The sequence below is a fragment of the Eschrichtius robustus genome, chromosome 15 (assembly GCF_028021215.1).
Source record: "Eschrichtius robustus isolate mEscRob2 chromosome 15, mEscRob2.pri, whole genome shotgun sequence".
In the NCBI taxonomy this organism is placed as follows: Eukaryota; Metazoa; Chordata; class Mammalia; order Artiodactyla; family Eschrichtiidae; genus Eschrichtius; species Eschrichtius robustus.
The window spans coordinates 84,770,348-84,784,088 of record NC_090838.1 but is presented as its reverse complement, the minus strand read 5'-3'; positions in this window follow the sequence as shown (position 1 = coordinate 84,784,088).

Here is a 13,741-nt window from a genome sequence, read left to right as displayed (position 1 = left end):
TTCACTGCCCTTTTCTGAGCCCTCTTACCTTCAAGCAAAAGCCCGAGTTGGGGATTCGAGTTTTGGTTTTGTTTCTGGTCCATGGGAGTCCTGGAGGGGTAAAACATACAAACAAAACAAAAAGGAAATGAGCAATGTTCACTGCTCTTCAGCTGGGTTTGGGGGTTCGTTGCTGAAGCGTGCCTGCAGCTTTAAGATGGGCACGTCGGTCCACCAGCAAGAAGGCTGGTTTGGACCGCAACCTCCATTCATTCGTTCATTCAACAAATATGCGTTGCACACTGAGGTGCTTCAGAGATGAAACTAAACAAAAACGCTGCCAGCGTTCACTAAGGCTCTGGCCTGCCGTTACTAACCCTCATGCCCGCTTCTGTATCCTCTGTGTCCTGCACATAGCGGGGTAAGTGGGAGTTTAATGAGAAAATATAGGGCTGAAGGAGAGGAAAAAGTCTTTCCCTGATCATTGTGGGGTCCTGGGGTCTGAAAACTAAACTGACGAAGATTAACAGGAGAAAAGCATACGCATTTATGTAATAGAAGTTTTACGTGATCTGGAAGCCTTCATAAGGAAATGAAGACCCAAGGTGACAGTTAGACCTGCGTGTTTTGTGCTGGGTTTAATGAGGAGTATCCAGGCATGGAGGAATATGACAGGTGAAGGAGTATGAGTGTATTAAACTGGGGGAATCTTAACAAGGTCTGTTTGTTAGGATTCTTCTTGGCGTCTTTGTCTTCAGAGATAAGGACGCTCTTTTCCTCCAGGTAAAGGGAGGGCACCTCTCACATGAGGGTTTTATGACCTGTTTCAGGGAAGAAGGGCAAGTGGGGTGGAGGGCAGAGTAAGCTTCCAGCTGCATTTTCTCAAGTCCCTTCAGCTTAAAATACTCGATACGTCCAGGTGGCCCTATTTTGGAGTAGCATATTCTGAACCCCATCACAGCTCTGGCAATAGTGATGCCATTGTATGTAATTGAAGAACCTGTTGCTGTACAATAGATAAGCAGGGGCAGATATCAGTAAAACCAGCTCCATCCTCTATCGCTGCCCCTCCCCCCCATAGCACTCCCGGCACACCCCTCATTAACAGCAGCCAGGGCCTTGATGCCGGGACCCGGTTTCCAAGACGCATCAAGCCATTTGTAAGATGGCACTAAAATGAATCCTCAAGTCCTCCGTTTATTCAACACAGTAGACAGACAATCCTCGTATCACAGGTCTTGAGTGCAAGCAACAGAATTTTCATCTTTGAACTCCATCACAAAGGGCCTGTGTGCTAAGAAAATGGCAGTTCCCTGAATCACGGGGAAGGCTGGGTCGCTGGGTTTGGGAATGGGCAGGGAAGAGAAGAGAATGGCAGAAACAGACACGAAGCAGGACTAATGTGGTCAAGGGGGGCACTGCTGAGCTGAACAAGGTAAGTGCCCAAGTCTCAGAAAACAGCATCCCAATGACGGAGCGTGGCGTTGTGTCCCCCACCGGCTGCACCAAAAGAGTAGGGGGAAGAACTGGTACCTCTCGCTCTGGTGTGGCTTTTGCAGCCATCCCCCTCCCCAAGATATTACAATGGAAGGAAGGGGCGCTGCCCCAGAGGAAACTGGATGCAACAGAGATGGGCAGCCCCTAACATACTGCAGCTCTCCTGACAGGGTTTGGTCGCATCTTTGTAACGAGGCTTCTTCAAGTATCAGTACTACTCAGGGGTGCAGGCAGCCTTTAGAAGCTGGAACAGTCAAGGAAGCCGAATCTCCTCTAAGGCCTCCAAAACAGAACGATACTTTGCCTTGACCCCGGTGAGACTGATTTTGGGCATCTGGCCTCCAGAACTGTAACAGAATACACTTGTGTTGTTCTAAGCCACCAAGGGTATTACAGTGGCCGCAGGAAACCAAAACACTTTGCATGACAAGCAGGAAGGTAGAGAGGGACCAAGGGGCTCCCTTGTCACATCCCAGGAGCACAGACCCTGCCTCCTGCTGGGGAGCACTCTCCTCGTGTCCTAACCCAGAACCTCTCCCTAAGTGGGAGAGTGCGCCCCTGAGCCCCGGGACAAGCGGTGGTCCTTCATTAGCTCCAAAAGGACGGCTCACCTGCCCTCAGCCTCCAGCAGACAGGGCATCTTATGGCTGTTCTGAACCTGGTGACACTCGTGCTTGCCAGGGCCCAGGGTGGGAAGGCTGTAAGAGCTCTCAGGGCTGATCTGGGTGCCGCCACAGTTCCCGTGAGTCTGAACGAGCGTATCCATCGCGTGAACAAGCGCATGTTGGAAACGTCCAGATCAGAGTAGGAGCTGAGCTACAGGCTGGAAAGGTAAACGATGGTGCTGCTCTGACAGCAGCCGCTGTTACTCAAGGCATTTTGACCCCAGATCATCAGGCACATTGGCCCCGTCACAGGTATCCTCTGAAAGACGCACAGACAAGCCCCGGTGAAAATGAAACATTTTCTGCTCATTTTGTTCCAGCCTCAGCCCAAATGTATTTATCTCAACATTTCTCAGCACAATGGGCTGTGAAGCAGGGGAGAGGAGACGCCCCAGCGACTCATCATGGGGGAGGGTAATTTGGTCAAAGCCCCTGTTTACTGGAATGGCTTTCTACTGACACACAAAAAAGTCCTGAAATAAAGGAGGCCTGTAATTGTTTGTTTCCTTTTGCTTTTTTGGTTACAACAGTAAAAACTGTCCTTCAGACTTAGCCCCCAAAGACATCAGAGCTCGACAATGACGAATGGGGAACAGATGTTTCTGGGCCATCAGAATGGCAGCTTCCTCCTCGACACGTGGACTCCAGGATGCAGGTCACTGTCTGGCCTTGGAGGCCAGACAGACCAGGCCTAGCAGCCAGGGCCCGGGCTGTAAGGGTGTGTGGGACGATGGGCCAGGCTTCCCCGGACCAAGTTGGGCAACTTGGGGTTTTTAACTGCCTTGGGGATTAGGGTGTGCGCCTTGAATGAGGAACTAGGACAGGCCCTGACTTCCCAGCAGGGGTACAGCTCAATGTACAGAGTTCTCGCTCCCCAAGGCCTCTGAGGCAGGGGACAGAGGAGGATCTGCTCTTCTCAGGGCCTGGGAGCCAGCTCTGCAATTCTGTGCCACCCGCTTTCCCACGTCACTTCACTCCCCCACTTCCCTCTCCCTGGAAACCCCACGTGGCCAGCCTGGGGGTGGCAGATGGGGGTGGGCGGATCAGGGCTAAAGGCCAGGCAGCCTCTTCCTCTCAGAGGTTCCCAACCTCATCCAGTCTCTGGTCCCCAGTGGCACCAGCCTCCCAGCAGGTCACCCCATGGTTCTCCGATGGCCTCAGTACCTTCTCCATGGGCTCCTGCTGCCGGGGTCCTTGGGGGTGTTCAGTGGGAGGCCCGGGGGGCTGGAGGGTCTAAGAGGGTGCAGTGGACACGACCATGCCAACTCCCAGGGCAGCTGATACCAGAGGCTTGGGGGGCAGCCCACCAGGAGCCAGAGGGAACCCTGCCACATGCCCTGAGGTTCCTCCACATTCACAGCCCCTTCCCCACCCACCAGGAAACAGCAGCAGGGGTTGAGGTCACCTTACACCCTTCTTTCCCGCCATACTCACAACACCACGTGCAGTGGCCCCATTTCCACTCCTATTAGGAACCACTGAGACTTACCGTGTGCCAGGCTCCAGAAGCCAGCGGCTAGGTTAAGAGGCAGCCTCTGAAGTCCAACTCCCCGGGTTCAGATCCCGGCTCCAGACACATCATCCTCCATGTGCCCGGGCATTTCATAACCTCTGCGTGCCTCAGTTTCCCCATCCTTAAATGGTGAGAAGTTTAGTACTTTCCAGGGGAGCTGCTTGTGACTATTTAATGTCAAGTGCTGGGCGCTGGGCTGACACGTGGGAGCGCCAGTTACGAGAGGCTCAGAAAGCGGAGCGCCTGGCCTCAGGGGTGGACACAAGTGGTCGGGCGGGCGTGCTGTCCTCCAGCCACGGACCCCACCGCTGCGAGCCTCCAGTGGGCGGGCAGTGCGCATGCGCGGGCCCCGCGGTCCACGCTCATATGCGCACCGGCTCAGGCCGGGAACGCTGCTGGGAACGGCATCCTCACACCGAAGACTCGGAGCAGAGGGCAGGGGTACGAGGGGGCGGCTGGAGCCCAGTTCGCTCTTGCGAAGCACTTCCTGAACTGCACATTCAGTTACCACAAAATGAGTCAAGGTCCCTTTCAAGTGGCTTGCTGAGCTTCCCTCTGATCTGGCACGGCGTCCCCGGGATGGACGGGCCACAGCCTTTCCTGGTGAGCTGTCGGGCCCCGCTCGGAGACCCCTCCACTGGGCGCTAGCGCCGGGCCCTGCACAGGCACTGCGTCACTTCTCCCCGGCAACAACCCCGCGGGGCAGGGTTTGGTCTTGTCCCCATTTTAGAAATGAGGAAACTGAGGCTCAGAGAGGTTGGGGGAGTGGCCTTGGATCACACAGCGAGTCAGGGTCAGGGCTGGGATTTGAACTCGTGCCTGTCTGGCTCTTAACCTGCGCGCTCTTTCTCCTGGCCACGTTCACCTTGCCTGCCTGGGTCAGAGAGAGGCCCGGAGGCTCTCATTTGTAAAATGGAGACGCCGGGGAGGTGAGACTATGGAAATGGAAGGATTAGAACCCATTTCTCACAACCCAGGAGGAAACAGGGGACTGTACTTTCTAGGCAGGAGATACAAGGGCCCCACTGATAGGGGTAGTGTCTCCCTGTGGACTGATTCCTCATAAGAAGGGGGTCCCTTTGCCCATAAAATGTCTCATCTGAGGGAATTCTCTGGCGGTCCAGTGGTTAGGACTCCACGCTTCCGCTGCACGGGGCACGGGTTCCATCCCTGTTGGAGGAACTAAGATCCCGCAAGCTGCTGCGGTGTGGCCAAAAAAAAAAAAAAAAAAGTCTCCTCTGACAGACCAAGGATGAGGGAGAGAGCCACAAAAGGCTTTCCCTGAAACCTGGCTTTAGGACCAGGCACCTGCCTGGGTGGAAGGGGAGCCTCACCTGGGAAGGCCCTTCATCCTGGGGTGGGGAGGTGGGGGGAAGGAGGATGGGGCTCCCCGGCTCTGCCAGAAATGCGTGGCCCCAAGGCCCGTGTGGGTCCCACCACAGGGAGGTCCTTTTGGGTCCCTGGGAAAGAGGGAGGGCTTCTCAGTGGTTCTCGGGGAAATAAGAAAGAAAAAAGGAAACAGGTGCATTTGAAACACAAAGACGGCCTGTGGAAAACCCACACTAGCCAAAAGGGTCTGAGTTGTGCTGCTGGTGACTTGGGTCTTTGTTTTTGCTTTTGTCATTGTTGTTTTGATTCAGTTTAGGAGTTTTCTTAGTAATCACCACTAGGAAAGTCAGGTGGCCACACAAATGGAAAAAAAAAAAGAGAGAGAGAGACAAACAGAACGGGGTGATAACAACAGATCAACAAATCTAAGGACATTTTCACAGGACTCGCCCATCTTTTTGAGATGGAAATGAGTCTGAGCCTAAAGTCACATCTTTTTCCCTGATTCCCTTTGTCTTTTTTAAAAACCAACTTTCAATTACAGAAATAATTCACAGCCTCCTCGTAAAATACTACGCATTATAAATAAGGCTCAGGAACCCCTTGACCACTGCCCCATGGAGGGGCAGAGGCCCTCCCCCCATCAACCGCTGCGTTCCACATGCTGGAGGTCTTTTCTTCGGACTGGATGGAACTTTTTAGGCCTCTCATTATCTACTGCTTAGTTTTCAAGAGTGGGCTCAAAGCTGGCGGCTAAAGCATATGCTGAAAGAAGCTTGTCCTGTAAGTCAAATCCCAAGCTTTGCCACAATGCCTAGCTCCTCAGAAGGACCCAGAAAGGTCTGAATTGCTCCCAGACTCTTCCTCCAAACAATCACTCAGCCTTCATTGCGAAGCTCTCTCGCACGCCTCCCCACCAGCCCCCATGCTCCGAGCCCAGGCTGGCAAGCGTCAGCATTTCTATTGCAGAGACGATGCAGCAAAAGCTCCTCAGAGCTAAGAGTCTTGCCCCAAACTACCCTCCCTGGATGGTTTCTCCACAACAGCAGCGACTCCCGACCTCAAGTCCTGCCCTCTCACCGAGGTCTCAGGAGGTGATGACCTTCCGGGCATAAATGTCCCGTATCTGTGCTCCCATCAGAGTCCCTGCATTTCCTGACTAAAGCCGACTGTTCCTGTGTCAGGCTTCATGAAGCTCTGAGTCTGTGTTCTTATGGAGATTTTCCACCTAGTCTCTCAAACCAGGAGCACAGGAGACTCTTGAGGTTCTGGAACATTCTAGCAGATCATAAATACCAGACCTTCAAGCAGCAGGTTGTAGAAACAGAGGAAAGAGATGCACCAGCCTCCACGCCAACCCTGTCCTTCTCACACCCTCCACGCTGAGCTCATCCACACTGGGTCATGGGAGACACAGTGTCCAAAGTCCCTGACCAGACCGCAGTGTTGCTCTGAGGATGAAGTGGGCTATTGTGTGCATGGTAACAACTGAGATGGGTACCCACAAGTGGGAACAGGTGGGACAAGAGGTAGAAAAGTAAGACAGTATGAAAAACTTTAGGACCTGGGTCTAGAACAGTCTTCCCAGGCTGCAGACATCATGCCCTACACACAAAGGACTGTGCACAAGGTCAGGCCAGAAGGGGAGACTTGAACTGCTTTCCCTTCCTGGAGATTAATAGGATTATTGGCACACTAAAGGCCCTGAGAAGTCTTGCAATAATGGAAACAGTTTAATTCTCCAGCGCAATGTTTCCAGAACTTACTAGTTCAGAGAACTCTTTTCTGGCAAAATGCCTGTTGCTATCTCTCTGTGGAACACGTGTTGAGACCTGCTGGTCTGACTATCTGGGGATAGTAGCAATGTTGGCCGCAGTGCTTCTTAAACAGTTGTCAAATTCTTCCCCCTTACTGCAAGGGCCCTGGCTCCCAGCCTTGCTTCTGATAGGTTAGACAGACCCAGTGTCTAAAACCCTAGGGTGTTTTAATGATGGCTTGAGTTTCAAACTATAGCGTCTCAAACTATGGCCCGTGGGCCAAATCTGGCCCACTGCCTGTCTTGGTAAATAAAGTTTTATTGAAACACAGCCACTCCCATTCTTTTCCAAATCTGGCCCACTGCCTGTCTTGGTAAATAAAGTTTTATTGAAACACAGCCACTCCCATTCCTTTCCATATTGCCTCTTACTGTTTTTGTGCTACAATGGTAGAGTTAATCGTCATGACAGAGACTTACAAAGCCTAAAACCTTTACTATTTGGCCCTTTAGAGAAAAATTTTGCTGAACCCGTTTAAGAGAAAATCAAAACTTACCTGAAGGGCTTCCCTGGTGGCACAGTGGTTAAGAATCCGCCTGCCAACGCAGGGGACATGGATTCGAGCCCTGGTCCGGAAAATTCCCACATGCCTCAGAGCAACTAAGCCCGTGTGCCACAACTACTGAGCCTGCGCTCTAGAGCCCACAGGCCACAACTACTGAGCCCATGTGCCACAACTACTGAAGCCCGTGCCCCTAGAGCCCGTGCTCCGCAACAAGAGAAGCCACGACAATGAGAAGCCCACACACCACAATGAAAAGTAGCCCCCCCGCTCTTCGCAACTAGAGAAAGCCCGCGCGCAGCAACGAAGACCCAACACAGCCATAAATAAATAAATAAATAAATACAAACTTACCTGAAATATTGCCTCTATAAAGCCTCAATATCATGGAAAATTTAGACTCTAAATCCCTATAATTTGGACCAATGCAGTTGTGCTGTGGTAAGTTGTTGGTATTACTGGCCCACCCAAGGGTGTGTGTGTGTGTTAGGAGGATGAGAATAGAAACAGGGACGGGGAGGGAGGAAAGTTTTATTGCTTAAGAATGTTGAATTTGGAGTCAGAGTGGGGCTCAAATTCCAACTCCATTACTGTCACCCCATAATAAGCCTCAGCTTGCTCTCAGGTGAAAAACATGGAGATAATCCATCACCTGGACAAGATTGTTATGGACAGTGAAGGAGGTCACATGTGCAGAGACCCTCTGCCACCTCACAGAAGACTCAGCATTTCTTATTAAGTGTGCCCAACATGCATTAAGAGACCAACAAATATGGCTTCCATCCAGGAATTATTCAAGGGACCCATAATCATATTTGAGGGGCTGGCACCATCTGGGCAAGACAAAAAAGCCCCGTTCTTTCCTGATGGGATGTTAGGTGCTAACAATTCGAGTCATCTCCTGAGTGTGACCCTCAGCCCCGTTCTCAGATGCCGTGTGTGGGCATCAATCACGTCACACGTACCTAGGAAATATCCAGCTACTCCATGTGTAGACCACATGACCGCCTGGGAAGCAGATGGTCCTGGAAGTGTAACCCACAGACTGAAGATGACCAGTGGGCAGAAGCACGGTGTGAGCCACTTTTATGCTGGCATTCGTGATGGGGGACATTTAGGATTCCGGAGGGCAAACGGAGATCAGAGCTGCTCTCTGTCGCCCAGCAAGGTCTGCCCGGAGAGACACTGGTGTTCACCCGCCGCATCCTTTAGTTTTTATTGCACTCAGTTGCCTTGTATATTTAATGGGGAAATTCGCTGAAGTGGCTACTAAGCCACAGGGAATAAAGGAAGGGAGTGGGGAGCCCCTTCTGACCCTGAGGTTGGCAAAGTCGCCTCCTTAATCAGACCTGTGCTGGGCTACGACCTTATTCACGTTTAGGGCACTAAGCCTGGAGGCTAAAATTGTAGCAGGAGCTAACTGGAGTACAGGCAGCCTGTTTCTGCCATAGATTTATGATGTTTACTCAACGATGGATGGAAACTTTCAGGGAAAGGATTTTCCCTCCCTCTCTTCACAGTACATTGTCAGTCCACAGTGATCAAGGCCCTGACTTGGGGGTGAGTGTGCAGAGCCTTTTTTAAAATGTCTTCATGGGCGAGAAGAACAGATCCCGTATCTGACCTTCACCAACTGTTCAGCGCTCAGTTGAAGAAGTGATTGGAAGCAGCTGTCAACGGGACGAGGGTTTACTGTGGGGCTGAAGGACCGCATTGCTTTGCCCGAGATGCCCTATTGGGTGCCACCCACACAGGCCCGATGTTGAATCAGGAGCATCTGGCCGCTGTGCTACCGCGCCAGAGACTCGGAGAATCCCCGACAGAGGCCTCCACGCTCCCTGCCGAGGGTTTGTTTTCAGGTTCTTGGAGCTGATTGCTGGTGACTCCAGAAAAGGGAGGTCTCCCGTTTCCCAAGTGTTCGTACCTCCTTTCTGTGATGAGACACAGAAAAAAGGAGAGCCGCATGTTTCTGTGTCAGTCTAGACAGAACAAGCCTTCTGGACCTACAGAGTGAGGGAAAGGCATCGACTCTCAGAGGGGAGCCCCTTTCTGGAAGTAGGTTCCTTACTCGCGTCCATCCTGCACTTGGACCGGAGGAAATGCGCAAACCCTAAAGCGCTCAGGAGTGTTTATCTCCCCTGTTCTGGTCCTGCTGGTCTTTAGTTGTATGACTTTGCTTTGGGCCTGGTGATGGGTGATGATAAACTGGGGACAATAATACCAACCGCATAAGGTTGTTTCACAAACTAAGTTCACATTTGAAACAGTTTGGTTAAATAAACCCACTCCGAGTACCAGCTTTGCCGCTTCCTAACTGGGTCATTTGGGGCAAGTCGTTTGCCCACTCTGAGTCTTCATTTCTCCATCTTAAAATGGGGAGGAATGGGCCATGGATGAGTGCATGGAGGTGCTTTTTTAGAACAAATATGCTCAAAGGTTTTCAATAAACATTATTTTCGTGTCTCAATTTGATGGAAAGATGTATTTCTCCTTGAATTTAAGGAGGAATCAGAGGAGATCGTATTTCATGCTGAAGTTACAAACACTGGCATAAATCAAGCTAAAAATCTATTTTTACAGGCACTGGGAGGGGGGGATCTAAATGACACCCCAACATGTTACTCTTAGAGGATTTGAAAGTTTTGCCTAATTTGAACCCTGTAATTTCACAACCTTTGCTTTAAGAGAGGCCCAGCTTTCCAGTGCTTGTGTTTGTTTGTTTTGTCATTTAAGCCAGTGTGGCGCAACAGATATAAAGTAGGCACTACTTTTTTCTTTTTTTTTTTTTTCCAGTAAACACTAGAATTTTCCTGTTTGAACTCAATATAAGAAACAGGGAGTATTTGCCACACTCGGGGAGCCCTTTTCCTAACAGGGGTTCAGGAGAGGAGAGCCGAAGGAGATTCAAACGTGACTAGCAATGGAAAGGATGAATTGTTGGGGAAGATTTATTTACCAGTGGAAGGAATACTTTCAAATATACTTTTCTCGGGGCACACCACAGCTTCCATACAAGTATTTATGTAACTTTGCAAAGCACTTTCGAGATAGAAACACACACGTGCACATACACAGGAGCTATATTTAGTAATACTACCCATGCAGTCTTTGCCTTAAAAACTCCTATTTCATCATCTGGCTGGACAGCCAGCTGCCTGGTCATTACTAGGAACCCAGGGAGGAAGAGCCCTGTAGATACTAGAATCAACCAACCAACCAGAGCAGGGACAGAAAGCACCACGACAACTAAATGACTTTTTCAAGATTACAAGTGCATCCTAAAACAGCACACAATTTTTCCAATTTCAATAGTTTGAAGTGGAAACAATGCAAATCAACAGATTTACAAAGCCAAAACAGATTCACAGACATAGAAAACAAACTTATGGTTAACCAAGGGGAAAGGGGAGGGGGAGGAATAAATTAGGAGTATGGGATTAATAGATAGATTAATAGATTAATACACTCCAGTATGTATAAAATACATAAACAAGGACTCACTGTATAGCACATGGAATTATATTCAGTATCTTGTAATAACCTATGATGCAAAAGAATCTGAAGCTGTGCATCTGAAATCAGCACAATATCAACTATAGTAAATCAACTCTAATTTAATAAATAAAATTTTTTAAAGAAAAATCGTTTGAAATGAATCAAGAGGAAAAAAAGTATGAACGGCAGGCAACTGAATTTCTGAAAAATATTTTATTTACAAGTAAAGCCTTACAAATGAATATTCAGACTTACCAGTCCCAACAAACGTGGCACTGACTGATACCCTCGTCAACTAGAAAGGTCAGAAAATGAAGGAGACGTTTCCATTCTGTAGTATTTACTGACGTCTCCCCTCGTTTGATTTGGGAGAGTGGTGATTTACAGAGCTATTGCAGTGTGTGGAACAGTTTGCTGGTAATGCAAGCTCAGGCCTTCCAGAACTAAACCTTCAGATGAATTGCGGGGGACCAAAGACCTCCTTAGGCTTTTCTGCAGAGTAGACTCATATGTGTGTATGTTCATAACATTTACAGAAGTGAGGTGCCTGGAGAACAGGAAGGGGGTGTTTTACAACACATAAGCTCTGATTAGGAGTATGAGGTAATCCATCAGATAAAAATATCATACACACAACCTGGATTTTAGCCCATTCTTTAATTTATTCTGAAAGAAAGGAGGGGAGAATGATGGGAACCCGGAGCCTTAGGAATTGACTTCCCACGAGCTGCCTCTCTTAATACATTTTGTGGTTTGCTTCAATCACATCTTTAAAATTGGTGGGAATATAAATTGGTGCAGCCACTGCAGAAAACAGCATGGAGGTTTCTTAAAAAACTAAAAATAGAACTGCCATATGACCCAGCAATTCCACTCCTAGGTATATGTCTGACAAAGCCAAAAACGATAATTCAGAAAGGCACATGGACCCCAACATTCATAGCAGCACTATTTTCAATAGCCAAGATATGGAAACAACCTAAGTGTCCATCAAGAGGTGAATGGATAAAGAAGTGGTATATATATATATATATATATATATATATATATATATATATATATATATACACAATGGAATACTACTCAGCCACAAAAAGGAATGAAATTCTGCCATTTACAATAACATGTATGGACCTAGAGGGTATTATGCTTAGTGAAATAAGTCAGACAGAGAAAGACAAATACTGTATGATATCACTTATTTATGGAATCTAAAAAATACAACGAACTGGTGACTATAACAAAAAAGAAACAGACTCGCAGATATAGAGAACAAAACGAGTGGTTGCCAGTGGGGAGAGGGAAGGGGAAAGTGGTAAGATAGGGGTAGGGGATTAAGAGGTACAAACTACTATGTATAAAATAAATAAGCTACAAGGATATATTGTACAGCGCAGGGAATATAGCCAGTATTTTACAATAACTATAAATGGAATATAACCTTTAAAAACTGTGAATCACTATGGGTACACCTGAAATTCATATAATATTGTACATCAACTAGACAGCAATAAAAATAAACAAACACATAAATACATAAATAAATAAATAAATATTTAAAGTTTTGGCCCTTTGTTTCATCTTCTCTGCCCCCTTCTCCTCTGCTTCTTCCTCCTTCTTCTAAGAGCGCAGCAAGAAACTCTCTTAGAAGTCCTATCAACCCTGCCCTATATCTTAGGAGACTTGAAACATTGTCAGTGTCCTCGGCTTCCCTTCCAATGGGGGCATGACTTGAAAGGTAGGCTCTGCCAGCCTTCACCTAAAGAGACACAACAGTTGTAGGTATAAAAGTCAGGAGAGGAAGAGTTTTCGGAGGCTGGGGTTGCTGTCGGGTCTTAGGAACATTCAAGGACTTGCCATCATCCACTACGAGGCTGATGCAACTCGATATGGAGAGGGTTTCTCTTTTCCTCCAACTATTTCAAAGCAAGTTACAGATCTGGTGTTTTGACCACATCTCCCTGAGGCTTCACAGCCCAAAGGTCCTATCTTCACTTAACAGTTAAGAAAATTACAGGGTAGAGGTTAAATGACAGTTTCAAGTGAAAAGCTCATGCTACAACCTAGATCTTCCGTGTTCTGGTTAGTTCCCTGTCCTGGTTCTCCTTTATCACAAAATACTCTTGCACAATCCACCCACGGGGACAGTGTTAGTAAACAGTGATGGCTGTGAGCCACCTGCCTGGAGAAAGAAAGGCTATTACATGTGTATCTTAAGGCTCAGCCTTTGCTGCCAGGACTTCAGATGCCCTCTTGACTTCCATTAACATCTCAGAAGTTACAAGGGCTGGAAATGGACCAAGATGGTGAGCCAGGGCCTGAATCTCCAGGGAAATGAAGTTCGGGGAGTTTCTAATTATAAACAACGAACTGGAGTTTGGATTGGTTGTTTTTCTTGTCTCAGAAACCTTCTACAGAATGACTTTTCTCCCTTTATTGTGTGAGGTTTGCTATTTTTTGAATTGGTGTGTTTACACATTTTAAAGTGTTTTTCATCAATTTTTGGTGGCCAAGCGTCTCCTGAAGGCAGAGTTAAGAAGCAGAATAATGAAGCTTTTAATCATGCACGAGACTGACAATTAGCTAATAAAAATCCTTTTTTTCTTCCTATTTCCTCAAAAGGCAGTTCTAAGAAAAGCAATTCATTTACTGTATGAACCCTGTTTACCAGCAAGGTTAAAAGTTCAGGAAAATGAAAGACATCAAAATATTTACATTAAAGCAAATCAACGTCCCTCTACCATGTCTGGCTCTGCAGATTCAGGATCGGGCCCTTGTCACACTGTCACGGCAGAGGAAACCGTGCTCTGGCTGACTGGCCCTGCACTGCTCTGGCTCACTTTCTCTCTCCCCCTATTTTTTTTTTTTTTTTTTCTCCTGAGACTGCTGTCTCTGCTTCCCTTGCTTTCTAGATCTTTTCTTCCTTTTGCTATGATTTTACAGC